General features: G+C 44.4%; 1 long non-coding RNA gene across 1 annotated transcript in view; it reads left to right on the top strand.

The window, feature by feature from the left end:
* LOC122783241 overlaps window positions 1-23,263 on the top strand; it is a 55,166-nt gene extending 31,903 nt beyond the window's left edge. The window contains exon 3 of the long non-coding RNA XR_006362012.1: window positions 23,142-23,263. This is a non-coding gene — a long non-coding RNA (uncharacterized LOC122783241). The remainder of the gene's footprint in view (window positions 1-23,141) is intronic.
* The last annotated feature ends 633 nt before the right edge of the window (window positions 23,264-23,896 follow it).

Below are 23,896 nucleotides of genomic sequence, written 5' to 3'. Positions count from 1 at the left end.
AGCAGCCCGTCTCTGGATTGCACTTTCTTTCCTTTAATCTTTTTTAACAGGGCCAGCAGAGTGCGATTTATGACTCGGCTGTCTTGTTTGGCCCCCGCTCTGGACTCTGGCTCGGTTTCAGTACAACGTTGTAAACAAGCTTTAATGTTCGCGCCGCCGCGGCGATCTGTGGCTACGGCTGAGGCTGAAATATGACATTGTTAATCGTACAAGGTGACTGTGGCAGTGACGGTGCAAGTCCTAACGCCGGGTCATAGTCTCACATTTCCAGATGTGTGTACATGCCTGCGGTTCTGCTCGTTCTTAAATGATTGGAGCTGCGGCGATTATTCCTCAAATTGCCCTGATTTGCACGGGCCACCACAGAAACGGGCGTCACTCAGACCCTCGCTGATCTTTGTGGACACACAGACATGGAAAGTATGTTCTGGCCCTTAATGGGTTGCATCTTATTATAAACTAGTTTCAAGTTAAAAAAAAGAGCCACATTTCAAGACTCTTTAAATAGCATCTCTTTTCCATTTTTCCATTCATTATCCTCCTGTCCATTTCTGTCCACATGCTGAGGGTTTGGGCAGCCATGTGGAAAATGTGTGTCTTTCTTGCTGCGGTGGCACATCACTGATTTATACGGTAATCGTTTATAAAGGGAACAGTTTTCCCTCTTTCCTGCTCGCCGAGAACAAGTGTACAAAAGGGCCACGTGTGGCCGCCCCGCACCGTAACTCACCCTCAGGCCCCTCGGGGCCCCTCCCATCCTCCAGCGATCGATCCCAGCGCTCATTTAGTCCAATCAATCCTTATGGAGAATCAATCTACAACTGATGCCGCACTCATTCAAACTCATCCATGTCGGGGACAAGAGTACGGGCCACTGATGCGGCTGTTTCTCAGTGGAATGGGGTGTGTTTGATTGCGTATCAAGGGGGTCTGGATCTTTAAGTGAGGTGGGCGCTGACGTGCTCTCGTGTGGTGAGTTCGGCGTCGGGGGAGTCAGGGGAGAGCTAAAGCAGAGGGATGCTCTCCATATGTCAGCCTTGCCCGCTCTAGAGGGGCCATCACTCAGGATTGATTAGCCATAAGCCCATTAGCCCCCTGGCTTTTTCTCTCTCTTTCCACATTGTTCCCTTTTTTTCACTCTCTCTCTTCCCCATGAACATTTATCTTTCTCCCTTTCACTCAAACCATGTCGTTGTGTTTCAGATTTTCATCTTTCTCCCTCTTGCTCCCTGTACTTTTGCACATTTCTCTCACTTCCTCAAACATTCACACTTTCTCTTTCTCTCTCTCCCTCTTTCTCTCTCTCTCCCTCCCTCTCTCCCCGACACTGCTGCAGTAAAATGGCTCTCACAGGTACAGGTGGATGACTTCACTTGTTTAAACTCAGACCCTCGATCGCCACGACTGGTCAAAACCAGATCGGCGTGAGGAAACACCCAGATAGTCACAACCGTCGTGCTGCCATGACAACAAGTTGCTCTGAGCCATTACTCTCCGCGTCCATTTAGGTCAGTGTCGTGTAGGTCCTGGAGGGATGTGGGGTGTCATGTGGTGTCGAGCTGTGCGAGAAGACGACTGCATGTGCGTTCATACCGACATTTTGTTCACATTTCTTTTGCTAAATGTTTATAATTAGTCACAATTTAGCAAATTCATTCCATTTAAAAAGAAAGTAAAAAAATCACATATATCTGGTAAAGATTTTTGTTGTGACATTTACAGACGGTTGCTCCCATGTCTAGACCTCTATGACCTTCTGTGGGATTCGGTTGATAATGTTTCCTGATCCAAACATCATCTTTGGGTTTCACTGTACAGGCGTAAACTTTCCGACAGAACCCGATGGCCCTTGTGGCGACAGCGTGAGCAGAGCTCCTGACAGCGGCTCCACATCTGGCCGCTGATAAGCCAGCAGAGTGCTGATTGAGCACTAACCCGCCTGTCGTCTGCTTCTCACAGAGCGCTGACAAGAAACTTCTCTTAGAAGATGCTCGTCAAAAGCCGGCTTCTGAAGAGGCACAGTGACAACACACAGACACATGCAACCCCCCACAAACAGCTTATCTGCAGCAGACTACTCACACCAGGGTGGGGTGGAGGTGGCAGTATCCAGCACTCAGACTCGAGGGCACATCGGAGAAGCCGGTGTTTCCGGGAAAGACCACGCGGCGGCGGCGTGTGTCTCTCCATGTAGAGCCCACCTCCTGGTACCTCTGGGGGCTCCACCAGTAACCGCCCTTCCCCTGGTGTGGAGTGGCGAACGTGGGCAGCTCTGGCGTCCGGTAGCGCCGCACGTACAGCGGTTCATACAGACTCAGCTGAGGCTTCCTTCACGGTGGGGATGGGGGTGAGTGGTGAGGAGAAAAGAGAGGGAAGCAGAGACAGGAAATCAATGAATCCACAGCATTACTCAGTGTACTCATTTCCGAGCTGTGTGGCCGTGCTTAATCACAGACGTAGACACGAGGGCATCCAAACTGAAAGCACTTTGATTCGTGTGCTTGTCAGACGTTATAAAGCGTACCGAACTAAAATGATCTGTACTGTCCTCCAGTTTTAGAACCCTCCTGTTGAGGGTACTACTTTTGTACGTTACAACAAAGAATAGATTCAATGTAATTCCTATTTTCTTTTCTGTACTGTGTCATTCTTCTTTCATGTTTAACTCCGACAGCGAGGCTTCCCATATGGCAACATAAGAAAATGAACTGGCCTTGTTCACCTTCATCCTCTTCCTCTCTTACTGCACTAGTGAGCTCCTCTTGAAGTAAATCACCCAGCTAATACACAGGCCGGCATTAGCGGAGCGATAAGTGATTTGTCTTGTTGGCGCCTCACATCTCTCATTAACCACACTGGACCTGGAATAAACGGGCCTGTACTGCGGTGTGGAAAAGAGGATTAGAGGCGGTAAAGGGAGCTGAAGGAGAGGAGGCGGGGAAGGATACATGAAGAGAGAGAGGGAGAGAGAGTGTGCTACCACCTACGTATACATGCCGACCAAAATATGATGGCAATGTGGCTCCACTCAGGCATATCTGGTTACAGTAGGCCTTAAATATAAGTGCAGTGATGTGAGACCGGCCCGGCTGCAGCCACAGACAGTGGGTAACTTTAGAGGAGCGCCTGGGGATATGATGGCATGGACGGGGCCTCAAACTTCCATCCACTCAACCCCCACCACCACCACCACCACCGCCACCTCAAGGCCCATTCACACACACACGCATAAACATACACACATCCATCCCCCGCTAACAGAGGCTTCATCCATCCGCACCCAGACCAGAAAGACTTTTTAAAACCACTGGCAACAAAGAAGCCGGTTCCCTGGCAATGAATATGCAAACATTAAGAAATGAGATGGTGGCTTGTGAGTATTTCATCTCCTATTGTTGCACAGAATGCATCACATGAAGACATCGTTGTTTGGAAATTGTGTCTCCAGATGTTCTGCGTGAGCCGCTATGACAGCTGTTTTGATTTCAGCAGTCTTTTAATGAACTTATTGATGTTTTCTTGAGAGTCTGAACCCGTCCCACCAGGAGCAGCTGTAATCAGGCAGCAATCAAAGACACACTCAGCTGCAGGTTCCTTTTATTCTCTCGCTACCTGCTTCCCTTTCTCTTTCCCCGGCACTCGACACTCGATCAGAGAAGAGAACGATGCGTTCTTTTGACGCGGAGACGGAAAAAAGAAAGTCGAGACACAAACACCATATGGTGGACGGAGAGAAATGGTGAGATTACATCCATCATGTCTTATTTTCAGTGCACTTGACCTGCAGGAAGAACGTGGACAAACAAATCCTGCCTCGCTGACACCTATTGCAGCAAACACTCACATCACATCGCGTGTCGGTGGGTCAGTAACACGAACGCGGCGCAGCGAGCTTCGAGGTATCAGCTCGTCCTCGGTTACAGACCCAGCCACTCGCTAACCTACCTCAAGATGTAATTAGCCACATATTCCGCAGTTTCTGGATACATGGCTGTGAGTGTTGTCTCTCTCCTGCAGCGGGGAAGACGCGCAGACTGCTTCTTAAGTATGTGCACTTCTCTGGCCACGCCAGCGGGACAGTAATGAGTGTACGTCCCTGTTTTAGCAACCAAAATTCTCCCCCAGGTGAATCTACTAAAATAGAGCTGAGTGGTGGGATCAGCGTCAGAGGAAGCCATGTAGGGTCTGGCAGCGCTGGCTTCATGTCACGTGGAGCCGTCTTCTCTCGTTGTCCCTGTTTGCTCTTTTTGACGCTAACAGTTTAGATTAGCTCCTTGTGTATTTATACGTACACGTTACAAATATGAGGAGAATGTTACGAGTTAATGACGTCTGAGTAAAATTGACCTCTTGACAATTTAACCCTAATACATATCTGAAATGAAAAGGGGTTTGAGATTTAATGCACTGTAAGCCCACTCAATAGGATTAGAGTCTCAAAGTGATCTAACATGATTGCCGTGACATGCAGTCGATGTGCCGCGTGTTGTCTCTGGCCTCCGTCCTGCGGCCACAGAAACGCACATATTTACAAGTGGAGATCACATGGAACAGCGTCAGCGGCGCTCGCTGAATGTCAGAGGAGAAAACATACGCTCGTCATCCAGCGTTTTTCTTTCTTTCTTTCTTCTTCTTCGCCGCCTCATTAAATCTGCAGACGTGCCCTACTTTTCCTCGTCCTCCTCCGTTTGGATTCATGTGAGGAGTGAGCAGATTTGGTGGAGGATGAGAGTGTGGGGGGGAGTTTCATTAAATATCCATACACCCCGAGCCTTTCAGCTGTGTTACTCGACACAGTGTGTGTGTACAGTGGGTTGCTCCTCTCTATCCTCACAAACCCCCTGATAAGCCTGACCGTCTGACCTCCCCCCATCCTTTCATTTTCCCTGCAGTCCTCCCTTGTGTGACATTGAGCAGCCCAAGATTCCTTCTCAGCCACACCCACCTTCCCCCAACTCCCTTTTCCCCTCTCCCACCTCTCTCTCTATTTGCCCCCTCCCCTTTTCTTCTCTCTCCATCACAATCTGAAAGCTGTCAAAACACCGAGCTGCCTTCTCGATATCAAAGTCCGCTGGAGGAAAAGAAAGAAAGAAAGACAACGAATCACAGCTTAGATTGAATTCCTGAAACAAAACATAGTAGTTCTGTTTTATTTATTTTTTATTTGCACAAACATATGATTTAAAATAATGTAAAAGAATGATTATGATTGGGATGAGTGAAGGAAAACCTCTCCCATGAAGACATAAATCAAAAACAAAAAATAATAAATACAAAACAATGAAATGATGACAAGAATAAGTCGAAGAAAGACGTGAGGCGTGCAGAGACGTGCAGGAGAGAACCTGACAGCTGCCTGTTTCAGATAAACCTGAAGCTGCACCTGAGTTTTTCAGGTGCAGCATCACAGAAATGCCTCCAGTCTAGACGCAGCAATAGCTGTGGACTTTCTGAAGTGTGACAGAGGAACAGCGCTGAGCTGTAGAGGGAACTACTGAGGTGAGTTTCGATATGTGAACCACAGAAATGCCCAGAATGCCCCTCTGTATTGGAGAACTAAGTATCGTCAACAGTAATTGCTTACTGAGCGAGTAAATTCTGTACGGAAATACCCACAGGAATGTTACTGACCCACTGACCCCTGACCTTTCCTCGAGCACCACATTCATGCTCTCATAGTCGTTCCATATTAAAACATTAAAGCACTTTTACTGTGAAATATCATGAAAACCTTTACAGTGATGTCATGATGGAATATTGTGTGACAATATTAAGCTCATATTTGACACCCCTGGGTTAAGCGTTAGGGTTCGATTCTCTATGAATCTTATATTAATTTTTTTTTTGCTTTGATTGACAGTGATTATTCATGCATTCACCTCGCCTCATTTCAGGTGCGAAATTTAAAAGCGATGATGTACATAGTAAACATTGCCCCCCCCCTGAGAGCTAGCGGGGGGTCACTTGAGGCTCGGATAATAGTTTTCGGGGTTGTGAAGCATGTTGTGAGAACACACAGCGACGCCTGCCAGGGACCGTGTCCACGCGCTGTCAGAGGAGAGATTCATGCCAGCAGGAGTCACAGTGAAACACTGTAAAACACGGTGAAACGCGGTGAAACGCGGTGAAACGCGGTGAAACGTAAGAGTGACTGCTTGGCCGGCTGCCGACGTGATATTTACGGCGCCGACTGGATGCACAGGCTGGGATTTTCAATGTCGGCCTGATCCCAGATCAGTTGCCATCAGTGGTGGGAGGAGCAGCCCCTTTCAGCGCCCGCATGTGGCGGCAGTAGTAGATAAATGACACGGTAGCTCGGCGCGCTGTGGCAAATGAGTGAATTAATTATCACTCGGTGGCTCAATGGCTGACAGTGTAAGTGATGTACACTTCTTCTTCTTCTTCTTCTTCTTCTTATTTTTTTTCCCCTCCTCAAGGTCACTGCTGAGACTAGAATAATAGCTGTAATCAGCAGCTGTGAGGACACGACACTGAAAACACACGAGTAGAACAGCATTGCTGACGTATAGTGAGTGATTTGAATGTCTGTTTATAGGTTACAATACACTTAAGCCCTTTTTACACCTGTGGTCCCAGCCCGACTCGCCTCGCCTTGGTACGGCGTGGAATACACCACACTCCTCTGATAAATATTGAGATTTTAAACATTTCTCTGGTAATTGTTGGAGATTAACGGAGATTAACCGGTAAATAAAATACATGTCATTTGCATTCTATTGATCCACTATGCACCGTACAATGAAAAATAGCATTTGACAGTTACTGTGGCTCGGAAACTTGTAAAAATAGCACACATACTTATAAAAGAGGTAATAAGTATTTAGTAATTTGTTGTGTCTTGCCAAAAACCGTTTGTCATCACCGGCTGTCTTCCTCTCCCCGGGAAACATTCATCTCTCTCGTGACTCGCCTCACATTTAAGTTGAGCAATGACAGCAGTGTGCTTTAAAAACACACCGTTACTCATGGCAGGTGAAATCGTAGTTGTTTTTTTTTTTACCACCGCACAGATTTATTAAACGTAAACGCAAAGCTATAACTTACACCAACCAGTCTGAAACATAAAGGTTTTGTCACAGTGGGAGTGTCAGGAATAAACCCTTTAGTTATATGTGTCATACGCCCACAAAGGTAAGATTTCTTTTCTTTATAAACCACGTATTTATCAGCGACTGTCCGTTAGGTCAGGGTTCATCAAATCACACAGATGTCGTCCGTCACATTATACAAGATAACGAGTCACGTAGTAAAACAGCGACTAAATACCTGACGAGAGGCCTGAGCCGTGCAGAGACATCGCTGCTCATTAATGATGACAATGAAGCTGCTGGTGACAGGATAATAACTGCAATCAATGCAGTCATGGAGTGATAGGGAGAGGATAAAAAAAACTGTCTCATTTAAAATGAAGGATGTTAATCAGTGCAGCAGTTTGTCTCTGAGGCTTGTGTTACTTGATTTTTTTATTATTCATTTAAGAAAGAGTCAGCTTGAGGCTGTCATTTCCTGGATAAGATGAACTCACATGAGGGGAAACTCTTATGCCGCCTCGGCACGATTAAGTTGTGTTTCCGTTACAGGAAGAGACGTCCAAACAATGCCAAACGGTAGATCAGTTAAAAAGACTTTACAATCCGAAAACGTGCGTTAATCTCCAACAATTACCAGGGAAACCAGGTCTAAAATCTCAATATTGAGGAGTCTGGTGGAGTCTGGTGTATTTAGCGGCAGCACAAACCCTGCCGCGGTGCTCCGGTCATGGAGGAAGTACTGAAGAAGTAGTTCTAATCAACTGATTCTAATGATTCAGATGCACTGAAAACAACTGCTGAAAACACCAGTCACTCGTATTGTGTGTGTCGCGTGTAAAGCGAAAGCCGTGCAGTGATGACTCCGCCCACATAGAGTAGATACTACTGTATTTTTGTAGTGGAAAACCGAGCTAAACCTGTGCCGTGCCGTGCCGTGTTAGAGGCCTTCTCTTAGAGCCAGGAGACAGCGGGCTTGTCCATCTTTGATTTGAGTCGAGACGAGGACACTCCGGGACACCGTCACACCGTCTGTATCGCTGCACAGGCTATAAAAACAACACAGCTCATAAAACATCAGCAGGAAGTAGTAATAAAGCGCAGCACAGTCTTATCTCGCCATCCTTGAATATTTCATGAAGCAATTTTTCTCGAAATGGACAGAATAATATATTATATTGCAAGTTTCACACATTTGCTTAAATTTGGTGACAAAAAAACAAGTAGTTATTATTTTGGGGACAAATAATTTACACCTCCAGCTCATGTAAGTCCTAAATCTGTGGGATTTTTGCAGTTTTTCAGTGTGACTACAACTCAATCTCACTTAAGATTCGGCTGGGTTCAGCCCGGCTCCCAGGTTTTTGTTCCATAGCTTATCTTTCTTTGTCTTCCTGTTGTTTGTTTTTCAGATGTCTGTCAGTAAGCAACTAAGTTTTTGACAAGTTTTAAAAAAGTGCAAACATAAAAACAGAAAGCTGAAAGAAGAAGAAATAAACTATTGATTTCTTTTTTTTTTTTAACATCAACTCAATTTATGATTTTACAGACGTTTCCCATCTTAAAAAGCACATTATACAAATGCATTTATTAAATAAAACACTTAGACATACATTTTTACATCTGATTGAATGATAACGTGGGCGGGGTCATAGCACGGCTGCACGAAACTGCCGGACCGTCGTTTTATACGTTCTTTTCAGTGTAGAACTAATGAATATTATCCAGTTATCTTTGCGTTAGCTTCTATACACAGCCTCTGCACTTTTGTTGCTCTGTTGTTTCAGAGCTGTCGCCGTCTTAGTGCTATGAATAAAAAATGCCCGCTGTGTGTGTGTGTGTGTGTGTGTGTGTGTGAGAGATGAACTTCACTACCCTCTCTGCAGCCAGCACCAGGTCCGGTGCCAGAAAGCCGAGTCAAAGCTTATTCATCAAACTGACACGAGAACACACACTGACTCCTCCCCCCAAAGTCCCTGCCAACCAAACTATCTATCACGAGGCAAAGCAGAGCGCTGAGGCTGAGGAAGAAGCCAGGGCTCGGTGGTTAGGGGTCGTATGTAACTCTGACGCATGATTCATCTGTCAGATGGGGTTTCAAACTTCTTCTTCTTCTTCTTCTTCTGGCCCAGTGGAGTCAGTTTCAGGCAGTCCGATGTGTAAATGGTAATGTTCGATGACTAACAGAAGCCCGAGCTGCCACTCACCCGTCACTGACACGGTTACCACACACCGCGCTTCCCTCTGCCCACAACAATGGCTGCTCTTGTGAAATGTGGGCTGAAATGTCAGTCGCCGCCTCACGACTGTAAACCCTCTTTCTGATTTTAAGGTTTGCGTTTGCTCGCTGTGTCATTGAAACCGAAAGCAAAAAACAAAAGAGGAAGTGCGCTTTTTTTACGCTGGCATTTGGAGTTTGGTACAAAAGTCCCGTGCTTTCCCGAGCCCTCACTGTGACAAAGACCTGGGTGAAATATACAGCGATGACTAACACTGAAAAGTCCCCGAACACAACAGGGCTTTACGGACAATTTAATCTTACTTTGTTGTATCAGACGGGTCAGAAAACACACACTGGCTTACGAAAATCCCTAAATCCCAAATGGCACATTTAAAAAAAAAAAAGTCAGTGTGTGAGAAGGACTTATGGATTTCATCACGTTCAGGTCACAATGTCATGATTTCAAATGTATGATTCTCCCAGCGTTCAGGCCAGAGAGTCGTGCGGTGGTCATCTCCACATCATGGGAAGCTCTCCAGGAGTCTGGTTAGTCAAAGTTTGTTCACCACTGTTTCAAAGACCAATGATTAATCAATGTCAGGTTAGGTTAAAGTGGTGCTAAAGGAGTTTTTCTTTTTATAATTAAAAATCAAACGGCACTGAATGGAAAACAGACCAGCTCTGAGCAGATGAAAGGGTTTTGTGTTTTTTTCCAGGAACTGACTTGGGAGGATCAGGCCTATGAGCAGGGCTGCCCATCAAGAGGTGACTCACTTTTAAAGCCTCAAAGGTTTAGACTCCATTTACCTCACACACACACACACACACACACACACATATGTCGATTTGTGACTAATAAGAGAAGCACATGAAAATTAAATAATGGCTAAAACACAATGGCTAAAGATACTTGGATTAGTATTTATTATTTTTTGCACACACACACACGGACACAGGAGCAGTGGGCAGCTCTTATCTGTGCTCGGGGAGCAATGGGCATTGGGTGCCTTGCTCATGATTTGAACCAGCAACCCTCCAGTTACAAGCCCAATTCCTCTTTCGTCATAAGAAATGTGTCACAAATGGACAAACTGTCCCTGTCTTCGCACTTTGCATTACAATGACCTTCAGGTGTCCACGTTTCCCATGTGAACTTCGTCCAGCTAGTTTACAGCTAGTTTACAGCTAGTTTACAGCTAGTTTACACTTTATTTTGACGTGAAACTAAGGTAACAGGCTGCTATAGCTGCTTCATATCTACTGGATAGACTTGAGGGTGGTATTAAAAATTGAGTGCTTAGCGTTTGCTGTGTTTCATTAAAGCTTCTTGGTGTATAACTCAGAATCCTTTAGTGGAGTATAAGAAATTCTGGATGTTTGATTCAAAATATTAAAATGTACACAGAGACAAACGAGACAAATCTTTTTAAAATCCTTGTTATGCGGCCCTGTAACTGTCGTCGGGTTTGTTATTGTCTTATCAGCTGTATTTAACGCGTTGAACGTGTCTCACACGACAGCACTCTGTCGTACTGTAAAGTCATCGCGAAGAGTGGAAGTGAGTTTCAACGAGAAACACACACTTTCTGTTTCTCCACCAGCACATTTTAAATTTACGACACAGCTCGCGCTCAGCTGCCTCGCATCCTCTTCGGCGCATCAGCTGGATGGAGCCCAGGGGCCACACCACACGCCACATTTGCTGAAAGCTGCTTTGCTTTGTCTCTGTGTGTGTGTGTGTGTGTGTGTGTGTGTGTAGGATGGGATGTTGCTCTGGAGTCACCCAGGCGTCTCTCGGCCATTAGCTAAGCTCCACATGCTGATGTCACCTCTTGGCACAACTTTGTGATCTTTGGACCTGATCAGCAAATCTGCCGCGGTCATCCGTCCAGCGGCTGCCGGTGGTTCTGACCCCTGGTGGTGATGTCATGATGTCATAGCGGTGCGGTGTGTGTGTGTGTGTGTGTGTGTGAGCAGCGGTGGCGGCTGTGCATTGTTTATAGAGCTCTGCTGTTGTCGGAGCAAACAGAACTGCCAGCTGTGACTGTGTGGATTTAGTGAACTGCTCCTGGCAGCGTGTGAAGTTCCCGCGCCAACGTTTGTTCCGCGTACTTCACGTTGTTGACGTTCAGATTCCTGCACTGTGCATTTTTCTCGTTTAAAAGGTCAGTGACATTTATTGAAGTCACATGCTCTCATCTTCATTCTTACACCAAGCCAACTCCACTCTGCTTTCAGTCCCTGTTGAGTGTGCCACTTCCTGTCTCGAGAACGTTGCTCAGCTGCAATGCAAATCAACGTGTCATGAAATGGTTTTGCATTGAATGTGTGAACCCCTGCCCCCCATTGTCAGATGAGATGAGAGATTAAAACTGCAGATTTTTGTTACACTCAGGTTTATTTGTTTTATTGCAGCCTTAAACTTGACACCTTGTGCGGCTTGTGGATAAACAACCTGGGGTTTGAGGTGCGAACCATGTGACAGATATAACCAGATACAGCAGGAGGCCTTAGGGAAATACCTAAATAGAGTAGATGTGTCATTTGTGGCAAATACAAGACCACTACACTTCATTTCCCCGGCCTGCCTCGGGTTATTTAAGTTGACATGGTATAAAAAAATGTTTCCTGACAAAACTTGTGGTCTCCCCGCCCCCCCACCAACACACACACACACACACACACACTACTTAACATGAATAATTAGTTATCTGAAAAATCACTCCTGTTAATCTTCATAAAATACAAGCTATTTATTACTGTGTGTTCATTATTTGCTTTAACTACGGAAATAATTTGTTGCTTCCTGGTAACAGAGGAGAAGAACCCTGCTGTTCATGCTGCTCGGCATTTTCAAGTCAGAAAAATGTGACTTTTGAAAACTGCTGCTGCTGCTGCAGGGCCTGCATAGTGACACGAGTGTACCCTGCCCTTTACCCTATGTCACCTGGGATTTGTACCAGCGCCCTGTGACCCTCCATGTGGAGGATAAAGTGGTAGAAGATGGATGGTTCTATCTGTAATAAATAACAGACGATACTACAACACCCATCACCCTTAGCACGTATGAGGGGAGAATTCTAAATGTTTTTCCAGTAAAACTCAGTGTTGGACTCACACATGAGCCCCAAAACTCATCATAACAAACTCAAACAAAACTAGTTATTTAAATACACACCGGGATTTAAAGTGATCTTTATGTACACCCACCTTTCTTTGAGCAAGAGAATCAAAAAGTTCTAACAAGGTGACAGTTTATGTTTATTAATGCAGCGTCTGTGTGAGTCAGCTAAAGTTTGCTCTGTGAACAAATGAGAAGAAAGTTAATAACCCCGAAGACACTATTTATGTTGTTATTTACAGTAACTGTGTGACTGATTTTTTACAATATCATTATACAGTTTTTCAGTTTATTTACACAGAAAAGTATAAATCCTGTAAATTGGACTCCTGCGGGGTAAAACTAAGGCACTAAGGTTTATTTTTAAAGAAAGATGGAGAAAAAAAAGGAGGAAAAAATAACTAGTACCGCGCGCGGTTCTGAACGGGTTCGAGCCGACCCGCGCGAGTCGCCGTGTGCCACGGCTCCCCGCGCGCCTCGCGCTCTCACCCGTTCATTCACCGCGCGCGGTACTAGTTATTTTCAGTACTAGTTATTTTCAGTACTAGTTATTTTCAGTACTAGTTATTTTCAGTACTAGTTATTTTCAGCGGCGTCCCCGCACATGTCGATCCAAATTTCGGGGGGGATCGGCAACGTATGGCAAAGTTATAGGGCACTTCCTGTTTAAAATGGCCGACTTCCTGTTCGGTCAAATGCGCGTCCGTAAACGTGTTCAGGGAAGTTCCCTTGTCTTACATATCAAGTTTTGTGCAGATCGGACAATCTTAGAGTTTACTTCCTGTTTCGGGCATTCCACTTCCTGTTGGGTGGTCATCTTTTGCAGACATGCTCAGGACAGGTCCCTGGTGTGACATATAAGGTTTCGTGCAAATTGGACAACGTACGGCAAAGTTAGCGGGCACTTCCTGTTTAAAATGGCCAACTTCCTGTTCGTCTCTGGAAACATGTTCAGGGAAGGTCCCGTAACTCACATATCTAGTTTTGTGTCAATCGGACAATGTAAGACTTTACTTCCTGTTTCGGGCGTTCCACTTCCTGTAGGGAGGTGACCTTTTACAGACATGCTCAGGACAGGTCCCTGGTGTCACATATAAGGTTTTGTGCAGATCGGACAATGTACTGCAAAGTTAGAGGGCACTTCCTGTTTAAAATGGCCGACTTCCTGTTCGGTCAACGGCGTCTCCGTAAACATGTTCAGGGAAGGTCCCGTAACTCACATATAAGGTTTCGTGCAAATCGGACAACGTACGGCAAAGTTAGAGGGCACTTCCTGTTTAAAATGGCCGACTTCCTGTTCGTCTCCGGAAACATGTTCAGGGAAGGTCCCGTAACTCACATATCTAGTTTCGTGTCAATCGGACAATGTAAGACTTTACTTCCTGTTTCGGGCGTTCCACTTCCTGTAGGGAGGTGACCTTTTACGGACATGTTGAGGAAGGGTCTGGGGTCCCACATACTAAGTTTCAAGTGGATACAACAATCCCTGTTGGAGCAGCATCAAAAACTATAAATGTAATTCTGTCTGCTGTCACCAGGGGGCGCTGTATTTGAAAATTAATATTTTCATATAGACGTGTTCAGGGCCGGACTGTCATCAATCCTTGCAAGTTTGGTTCAGATCGGACCAGGATTGGCAAAGTTGTAACAGTTTGTTTTTTTAGAATTTTCTACCACCACCAGGAGGCGCTGTTTTCAAAATGTACCGTTTCAGCAACACAGTCGTCTTCAGCAACTAACCATCATCAACTATAGCAAGTTTGGTTGGGATCAGACCTTCCATCGCAAAGTTATAAGAGTTTCATTGTCTGCTGTGAAAAATTATTATTATCTCCAACTTTGGCGCCCCCTATCTCGTACGCCATACAATATTTTAAAAAGCTTTTGATAACTTTTGATGCTCAACTCGTCCACATTGATCTCACCAAGTTTGAAGGTGATCGCACAAAAGCTCTAGGAGGAGATAATTGAAATACAAGCTGTCATACTGTCTGCTGTCACCAGGGGGCGCTGTTTTCGAAATTGAATATTTTCATATAGACGTCTTTAGGGCCGGACTGTCATCAATCCTAGCAAGTTTGGTTCAGATCGGACCAGGATTCGCGAAGTTGTAGCAGTTTGATTTTTTGTCCCAAAAATCCGACTTTGCGTCGTTGCCATGGCAACACCGTTAAACGATTCGTCGTCATATTGATCACACATCATCTACCATGTGTTTTGACTGTTGTCACCAATTTTGAGTGCAGTACGATTATCTGTGTAAAAGTTATTCCCGAAATCGTAAAAAAACTTTTTTTTGGTGTATTTTCTTTCACCACAAGGAGGCGCTGTTTTCAAACTTCACCGTTTTTTCATAGACGTCTTCAGCCATGGCCCATCATCAATCATAGCAAGTTTGGTTTGGATCGGACCTTCCATCGCAAAGTTATAAGAGTTTTGTTTTTCTGATGCGAAACATCAGAATCATCACGAACTTTGCCGCCCCCTATCTCGCGCGCCATGTGACATTTGAAAAAACTTTTGATACCGTGAGCTCCTCAACTGGTCCACAGGGACCTCACCAAGTTTGAAGGTGATCGCACGAAAACTCTAGGAGGAGTTAGTTCAAATACCATTGCTGCGAATTCGCCAAAATCGCCAAAAAATGGCCAATCAACCCAAGATGGCGGATTTCCTGTTGGGTTTGGATCATGGTCATAATGTAATTTTTTCTTCATCCTGACCCACTACACATGTGTACCGAATTTCGTGCATGTGCGATATTTGTGTTGGTCATGGTGAATTTGGACAGGTGGCGCCGCACTTATTGGCCCCTCCCACATTCAATTTTCGACGCACATTCCCCGAACCTTTTTCAGACGTAAATTTACACCAGGATTGATGCGGTCACAAAAATTGGTGAGTTTTGGGGTATGGGAAAGGCCTCAAAAAGGCGATTCATTTGGGGGAATAATAAGAATAATGAAAATAACTAGTACCGCGCGCGGTTCTGAACGGGTTCGAGCCGACCCGCGCGAGTCGCCGTGTGCCACGGCTCCCCGCGCGCCTCGCGCTCTCACCCGTTCATTCACCGCGCGCGGTACTAGTTATTTTCAGTACTAGTTATTTTCAGCGGCGTCCCCGCACATGTCGATCCAAATTTCGGGGGGGATCGGCAACGTATGGCAAAGTTATAGGGCACTTCCTGTTTAAAATTGCCGACTTCCTGTTCGGTCAAATGCGCGTCCGTAAACGTGTTCAGGGAAGTTCCCTTGTCTTACATATCAAGTTTTGTGCAGATCGGACAATCTTAGAGTTTACTTCCTGTTTCGGGCATTCCACTTCCTGTTGGGAGGTCATCTTTTGCAGACATGCTCAGGACAGGTCCCTGGTGTGACATATAAGGTTTCGTGCAAATCGGACAATGAACGGCAAAGTAAGAGAGCACTTCCTGTTTAAAATGGCCAACTTCCTGTTCGTCTCCGGAAACATGTTCAGGGAAGGTTCCGTAACTCACATATCTAGTTTCGTGTCAATCGGACAATGTAAGACTTTACTTCCTGTTTTGGGCGTTCTACTTCCTGTAGGTAGGTGACCTTTTACGGACATGTTCAGGAAGGGTCTGGGGTCCCACATACTAAGTTTCAAGTGGATACAACAATCCCTGTTGGAGCAGCATCAAAAACTATAAATGTAATTCTTTCTGCTGTCACCAGGGGGCGCTGTATTTGAAAATGAATATTTTCATATAGACGTGTTCAGGGCCGGACTGTCATCAATCCCAGCAACTTTGGTTCAGATCGGACCAGGATTGGCAAAGTTGTAACAGTTTGTTTTTTTAGAATTTTCTACCACCACCAGGAGGCGCTGTTTTCAAAATGTACCGTTTCAGCAACACAGTCGTCTTCAGGAACTAACCATCATCAACTATAGCAAGTTTGGTTGGGATCAGACCTTCCATCGCAAAGTTATAAGAGTTTCATTGTCTGTTGAGAAAAATTATTATTATCTCCAATTTTGGCGCCCCCTATCTCGTACGCCATACAATATTTTAAAAAGCTTTTGATAACTTTTGATGCTCAATTCGTCCACATGGATCTCACCAAGTTTGAAGGTGATCCCACAAAAGCTCTAGGAGGAGATAATTGAAATACAAGCTGTCATATTGTCTGCTGTCACCAGGGGGCGCTGTTTTCGAAATTGAATATTTTCATATAGACGTCTTTAGGGCCGGACTGTCATCAATCCTAGCAAGTTTGGTTCAGATCGGACCAGGATTCGCGAAGTTGTAGCAGTTTGATTTTTTGTCCCAAAAATCCGACTTTGCGTCGTTGCCATGGCAACACCGTTAAACGATTTGTCGTCAAATTGATCACGCATCATCTACCATGTGTTTTGACTGTTGTCACCAATTTTGAGTGCGGTACGATTATTTGTGTAAAAGTTATTCACGAAATCGTAAAAAAACTTTTTTTTGGTGTATTTTCTTTCACCACAAGGAGGCGCTGTTTTCAAACTTCACCGTTTTTTCATAGACGTCTTCAGCAATGGCCCATCATCAATGGTAGCAAGTTTGGTTTGGATTGGACCTTCCATCGCAAAGTTATAAGAGTTTTGTTTTTCTGATGCGAAACATCAGAATCATCACGAACTTTGCCGCCCCCTATCTTGTGCGCCATGCGACATTTGAAAAAACTTTTGATACTGTAAGCTCCTCAACTGGTCCACAGGGACCTCACCAAGTTTGAAGGTGATCGCACGAAAACTCGAGGAGGAGTTAGTTCAAATACCATTGCTGCGAATTCGCCAAAATCGCCAAAAAATGGCCAGTCAACCCAAGATGGCGGATTTCCTGTTGGGTTTGGATCATGGTCATAATGTAATTTTTTCTTCATCCTGACCCACTACACATGTGTACCGAATTTCGTGCATGTGCGATATTTGTGTTGGTCATGGTGAATTTGGACAGGTGGCGCCGCACTTATTGGCCCCTCCCACATTCAATTTTCGACGCACATTCCCCGAACCTTTTTCAGACGTAAATTTACACCACGATTGATGCGGTCACAAAAATCTGTGAGTTTTGGGGTATGGGAAAGGCCTCAAAAATGCGATTCATTTGGGGGAATAATAAGAATAATAATAATAATAATAATAATAATAATCCTTCCAGTTTCAATAGGGTTCTTGCAACCTTGTTGCTCGAACCCTAATAATAATAATAATCCTTCCAGTTTCAAGAGGGTTCTTGCAACCTTGTTGCTCGAACCCTAATAAATGAAACGGGAGAACGCGTAATTGCAAGCAACCGCCGAAAGAAAAATCCCCAGAGCTTTAGATAACAACGGGACTTTGACGTGGTCCAGAGTTCTATTCTTTGATTTGTTCTGCGGTGAATCTCAAACAAATCCTCCGTGTGTTTGGCATTAATAAAAGTGATTCTCACGCAGTAAGAACTCCAGAGGACGAGCTCACGTTGGCAGAACTAAGAGATAAATAAGCTAAAAGTGTACATTAAATGCTTTAATTGCCCTTCTCATGGTCCGACGTCTGATTCCTCAGCGGCTGGATGGAAATGAATGATTTTAATTTGACGGCATATAACACACACACACACACACATAACCAATTGACCTTGCAATTATCCCTCCACGACTAATTACATAACACAGTCATGTCTATATAGACGGCTCTGTTTAAGCCTGAGTTAATGGGCATGTAAGGGCCCCCACACACACACACACACACACACAGCATTCAACAGAGGCCCGTAGAGAATAGAGTCACAGGGTAAGTGCATGCCAGAGAAAGAAGCACTTGGCAACCCAAATATTAAAAAGGCCATAAAGGTTTTATTTAGTCTTATAAAGACAGTACTTTCTTGTTTTTCTAGAGCAAATGTCTGCTGAGGATCGCTGTTTTTCACTCCTCTCTGTGCTCAAATGTTCCGAATCATTAGGATGAGTTAAGTGGCAATAAACTCATCTGATTTTACTGCCTGTCTTTAAAAGCAGCGGGGATGGAGCTCCCTTTTTTTGTCCCTTTTATGGACTTCCTTTACCCCACAGACAAGCAAGACTGTGTGCAGCTAAAGGGAGTTAACGCTGCCCGGTGGTACATTTTGTCTGAGTGACAAACACAATGAAGACTTTTAGGGTCATATACAGACTCTCCAAAGGAACTGTCTCCATCTGCGACTGCAAGGCCCTAAAGTTCTCCAAAACACTTGCTTATTTGCAATTGCGGTCATTTTCTGGCTGAATTCTGGCTGAAAAGCTTTTTGTGAAGGTCGGGACACACTTAAAACAAACAGTTTTCCTGCAACATGTCACGGATACATCCGCGTGTTTATATTGTGTCAGGGCGATTCACTAACAAACGCACTTGGGCCACGTTTTCAAACCAAGGAATTTAGACGTGTTCTGCAGCTGGAGGCGATGACACGATGTTTGCATTTAAAAAACATGTTTTTTACATACTGCAGAGTCCTGGCTGTGGAAAGTATGGATTTATAAAGTTAATGTTAGTATTTGGAAGGTCTCGGCTGAGGAGATTTATTCTCTACACCTTGTTTAAATGACCTTATCAGCTCAGGTGTTAAAAGACACTTGACTTTTCGATACCCTCGCTCTGACCTGTGTGTGTGCAGCACAAATATGTCACTGCGTTACATTTGAACAGCGTGTCTGATAAAGAATGCTAAAGGTCTTAAACCTCAGGGATTCTTTGGAAGCACACGGCACAGATGCCCCGTGAGTTCATGGCCCGGGATTAAACTTTTTCCAGGTTTCTGTGCAGGAAGTAGGAAGTTTCACTTTATGGAGCTACCTTGTTACAAACTCCATGTGGAGTAATGAGGAGGGAGGGAGAAGAGGTGGGCATAACTGTAGCGGGGGCCCCACTAACCTAATCTTATTTTACACAGCAGGAGTTTCTCCCATCAACATCCTCACGGCTTTTATTGTCTCCCCCTCACTTTTCTGCATTTTCCCATATGTGCGGACAATTGTGCAAAGAAGTGCCAGCGTGCAAGATGGACACAAAAGAGAAGAAAGACATTTTTCTGTAAGGTTTAATCCTGGGGAGCTGAGGGTGGTGGGGGGGGTTGGAAGAGAAGGGGTCAGCTGAGTTTTCTCTTTCTCCCTTTTTTGTGCATATCCGACAGCCCTGTTTCTTGATGAAAATGTACCACTGGATGAGGGCATTAGACGCTCCCTCTAATCCCGTGTAATTTCCCACAATCCCCTTTGCTTGCATCCTGCCAAGGAGGCCTTCAGTGTCCTGCTGAGCCCCTCGCTGCTTGCTTTGGCGTTCCCACACCCCTGCCCAAGCGCTATTTCCTCCACTGGCAGGCAGGAAATAAGACACTCTGTCTCTCCGTCCCTCCTCCCTTTCATCCCTCTTTTCATCAGAACCACGGCGGCTTCAGAAACTATCAGCCTACTGATGAGCGTGTCCTCAGATTATGGCAGGACCAGGCCGCGGTCGAGGCCAGAGAGGAGTCAGACGGGGTTTAGTCATTAGCAGAATTAAAGCCATGGTCCACTACTGGTTGACCCAAATCACATGTGCGTGCATGTGGCCTTTTTGCATTGTTGCTCGTGGTGTGTTCATGTGTACGTTTGCTGCTGTCATAATCCCATACAATCTCCCTCTTACATAAAATGCTTTATGATCCTTATTATCTATTCCATCGCTTGGCACGGCGAAGGTTCATGTGAGGAAAGTGACACACTGTCTGCCTTTGTGTCCAAAAGTGTCCGGCACAAAGGATAAATCTCAATATTTGCTTTGAATAAAAAAGCCTAACTGCTCAGAAAGCACAGTGGGTGGAGTCAGTCATTTCTCCAAAGTTTAATAAGTATCTTTATCAAAATTCTGATTTTATCTGATTCCCCCCCTTATTTTATCATAAACCTGCAACATTAGATACATAAAAAAAATAAAGGCATCACAAAATACCTGAGACTTTTCAGTCAAAGCCACAAATGTTTGTCTAAATGTGAAGCTACAGGGAAAGTTGAGAGGATCACTTAAGTCTAAGGGATTTATGTACTGCAGAGGATGAATATTTTACAGTTATTCATTGAAACTTTATTCAATCTGATCCGTCTGTGCCCAATCAACGGAAACTGCCAAACTTGGATGTTTCTCTTGTATTTGAGCAGAAGTTCTGTTGGTGACGGGAAAGGAACCCATATTATAATATTCTCACTTGTTGTTTGTAATGCTACCTCACATAAAGTCTCTGAATGTGTATGAACAATTTAGAACAAAGTAGGTTACGTCGTGTATTTCTCGTCTCAAAGCTGCTTTACGCCACAGTTCTGCCACCCACGCATTATAAGTGATAATAAATGAAGACGTAAGTGATGAGTAAATCAATAAACGTAATTTAAAACAAGAATAAGTGCAACAGAAGTAACGTAAAACAGCAATAACAGCAACGTTAACGACAGCAATGGAGGGATAAAAATAAAAAGACCGATCATAACAAAACTTCACATGCGCTGTGGTATTTATCCTGTGGGTGATGAAAGATTTATGTGTGTGTGTGTGTGTGTGTATATTAGCACTCTGCTCCTATAAACGGGGCGGTGACAAATAAAAATAACTGGATTAAAGACCTCAGTGCTTCATTATGCAGTTAAATTTACGCGTTTACACGCACAAGCTGTTCTTCTATGGACACTATATGAACTTCCATTCATTACTGACAGTCTTAACAAAGTGATATCCCATAATCGGTCCATGCCTGACCCTAAACCTAACCTTAACCAAACCACAATCTCCACATGAGGGTCATGGGGGGGTGCTGGTGCCAATCTCAGCTGACACTCTTTAACATTCTAACTCAACCAATTCCTCAGAAATGAGATTATGAGTCTCATTGGGACCAGGTTTTGGTCTCCATGAGGGCTACTGGTCCTGACAAGGTCCTAAAGAGGTACAAGTATACAAATACACACATCTGCAACCTGACAGACATAATAATTAAGAAGATAAACCAAAGGAATCCATGTTTTGGATAAAGTATATTCTTGGCTATAGTGTTGACATGTTAATGTCCCACAGATCTGATGTTTTAACGACTGCAGTAACATAACTTAACCCTTATATGAACATATCCTGGGAGTGCGTGTTCAGGGGTTTTTATCTTCTTATGTGTTGTTTTTAGCAGTGATATAAAGTAGCAATAAATGTGCAGAAGTCACACATTTCTTTTGTTTTTGTTCATAAAAACAAGCCAAGTGAACTTCGAACTGTGACGTGTTGACACGTTTCACAAATTCTATAATTTTTTTCCATCAGATTGTTTATAGGTTGTGCTGAAAAATAGGATATAAGACTCTCTATGTTGCACTATATTCTTATAGCCTCTGTATGGACAATAAGGTTTAGTCATTGGTCAAGACTGTGCTCTTTCCTGTCAATCAGCCATTGTGAATGAAACCAACGCTTTTCTCAGAAAACAGAAATAGTTTCACTCTCTTTTAAAGTGTAATTTTACATAAACGCAGTCACTTCCTGGAATTATTGTGGAAAACTCTTCAGTTACACAACAGTATGGGCATTTCTAAATGACGCCGTCGATAGAGGAAGTGTGCATGTGCTACTTTGGGCTTCCTTGCCGCCTCAGGTCACAGCCTCGAGCACAGACTGGACGACACATGAGGAAACCCTCTTGAGTAAGAAGGCAGGCGCTGACTCAAGAAAATAAAGTTTACACTGGAGCAAGTTCACTGTCATCACTTCCCTGTTGTCTTGAGATGCTGTTTCTTTATTTAGAAATGGAGGAAAATCTCGAGCTCAGCAAAAACCCGATGTGACGCTCTCATTTCCTCTATCGTTGGTTGTTCCAGTGGAGCGGGTTTGGACCAGCGAGCCGTCGCTGCAGCGGTTTGAAGAAAACAGTGTTCCCCAGAGGAAGGAAGAAGAATACATTTTATTTACAACAGATGTGCAATGAATCAACAGTTTTACGGTGTGTGCTTTGGATCCATCCACCAACGTACTTGACATAAGTTCAAGCTGCTGCGGCGTGTTGCTGCTAAGAGCAAGATAGCTGAGGCTGTAATTGAGAGTATAGTGGAGGGCCAGATGTGATCGTGAAGCCACCGTGTCTATTGTGTGCAATTCATTAAAAACCATCCGAGCGTTGTGACTGGAACACTATTGAATTAAATTGGTGGCTGTTGAATCTGTCTCGGGGTTGTGTGGTGTGCAGCTTCCTCTCCTCTCTCCTCTCCTCTCCTCTCCTCTCCTCTCCTCCTCTCCTCTCCACGCTCTACCCGTCAGGCTGGCAGAGGTCAGAGGGTTCACAAAGTGCTCAGCGGCATCATCCATTACCTCAGCACTGGCAGCACCGGCTTATAGACCACAATCAAGCTACTGCACACACACACACACACACACACTCAACTGAAACTATAAAATCCATGTACAACTGTCTGACCTGATGATAACTGAAGGAAGAACACAGAAGGAAAAGACAGCAGTGAGAAGATTTTGGATTGACGAGGATACTCCAAAAATGCCGATACTTAATCTGTTGTGTAGGGAGGCAAAGACACTGCCTGCCCTCGATAAACGAATTGTGCTGACTCATGCACACACACACGGGCATCGAAGCTTGAAGCAGATGAGCAGTAAAGTTGTGTCTACTTTGTTACCCACCTGTCTCGCTCATGGAGGAAGTGTGTGTGTGTGTGTGTGTAGTGGAATGACTGTGTGTGTCCGCCCTCCAATTAATACAGTTGTCTCCCGACAGGAAAAGACCGAGGCAGTCGCTGTCCACTGAGTGAACGTCGTCAACGCCGGCCTGAGAGGACTCCTCCTCCTCCTCCTCCTCCTCCTCCTCCTCATTACGATGCTCGGTAAATACCATGCACTTTCTCTTCTTTCAGCCTGAGGCAAACAGTCCGATGGACGCAGATATTGTTTGACAGTTGAAGCTGCAATAGAACAATAGTTGATTATGGAGTTTTATCCACCGCTTGTTAAAATAGTCGTGTTTTGAGTTGGCAGACACTCGACCTGAGGCAAATCTCTCCACTCGTTTCACTGTTTCAATCATCCGTCTCTCTTCACAAGGGAATCCAATAATAATCTTCACAGGTATTTTCAAGAACAAGTTGTTATACTTCTGAAATAAAGAGAAAAGATCACACATGCATCACATAAAGCTCCAGTTCTCCATTAGAGGCCAAGATTTCTGGAACTACATGATAACTTCATTCTCATTCACAAATGGATGCACAATATCGAACTAATTATTAATCGATAACTAAATTAATCGTCAACTATTTTGATAATTGATGAATCGGTTTGAAGCTTTTTATTAAAACAAGATTTCTGATTGTTTCAGCTTCTTAAATGTGAATATTTTCTTCATTTCTTTGCTCCATAAAAACAAAGAAGTCATTAGAATGTAATCTTTATTCGTGTCTTTGAAAGTAAACAAACATCCTGCATGTATCTGCATTAAAACCTAGATAAACACACACGTGAGGTTATATAAAGTTC

This window comes from Solea senegalensis, linkage group LG16, assembly GCF_019176455.1.
Source record: "Solea senegalensis isolate Sse05_10M linkage group LG16, IFAPA_SoseM_1, whole genome shotgun sequence".
Classification (NCBI taxonomy): domain Eukaryota; kingdom Metazoa; phylum Chordata; class Actinopteri; order Pleuronectiformes; family Soleidae; genus Solea; species Solea senegalensis.
Note: the sequence above shows the minus strand (reverse complement) of the source record. Positions and strands in the feature narration are given on the sequence as shown.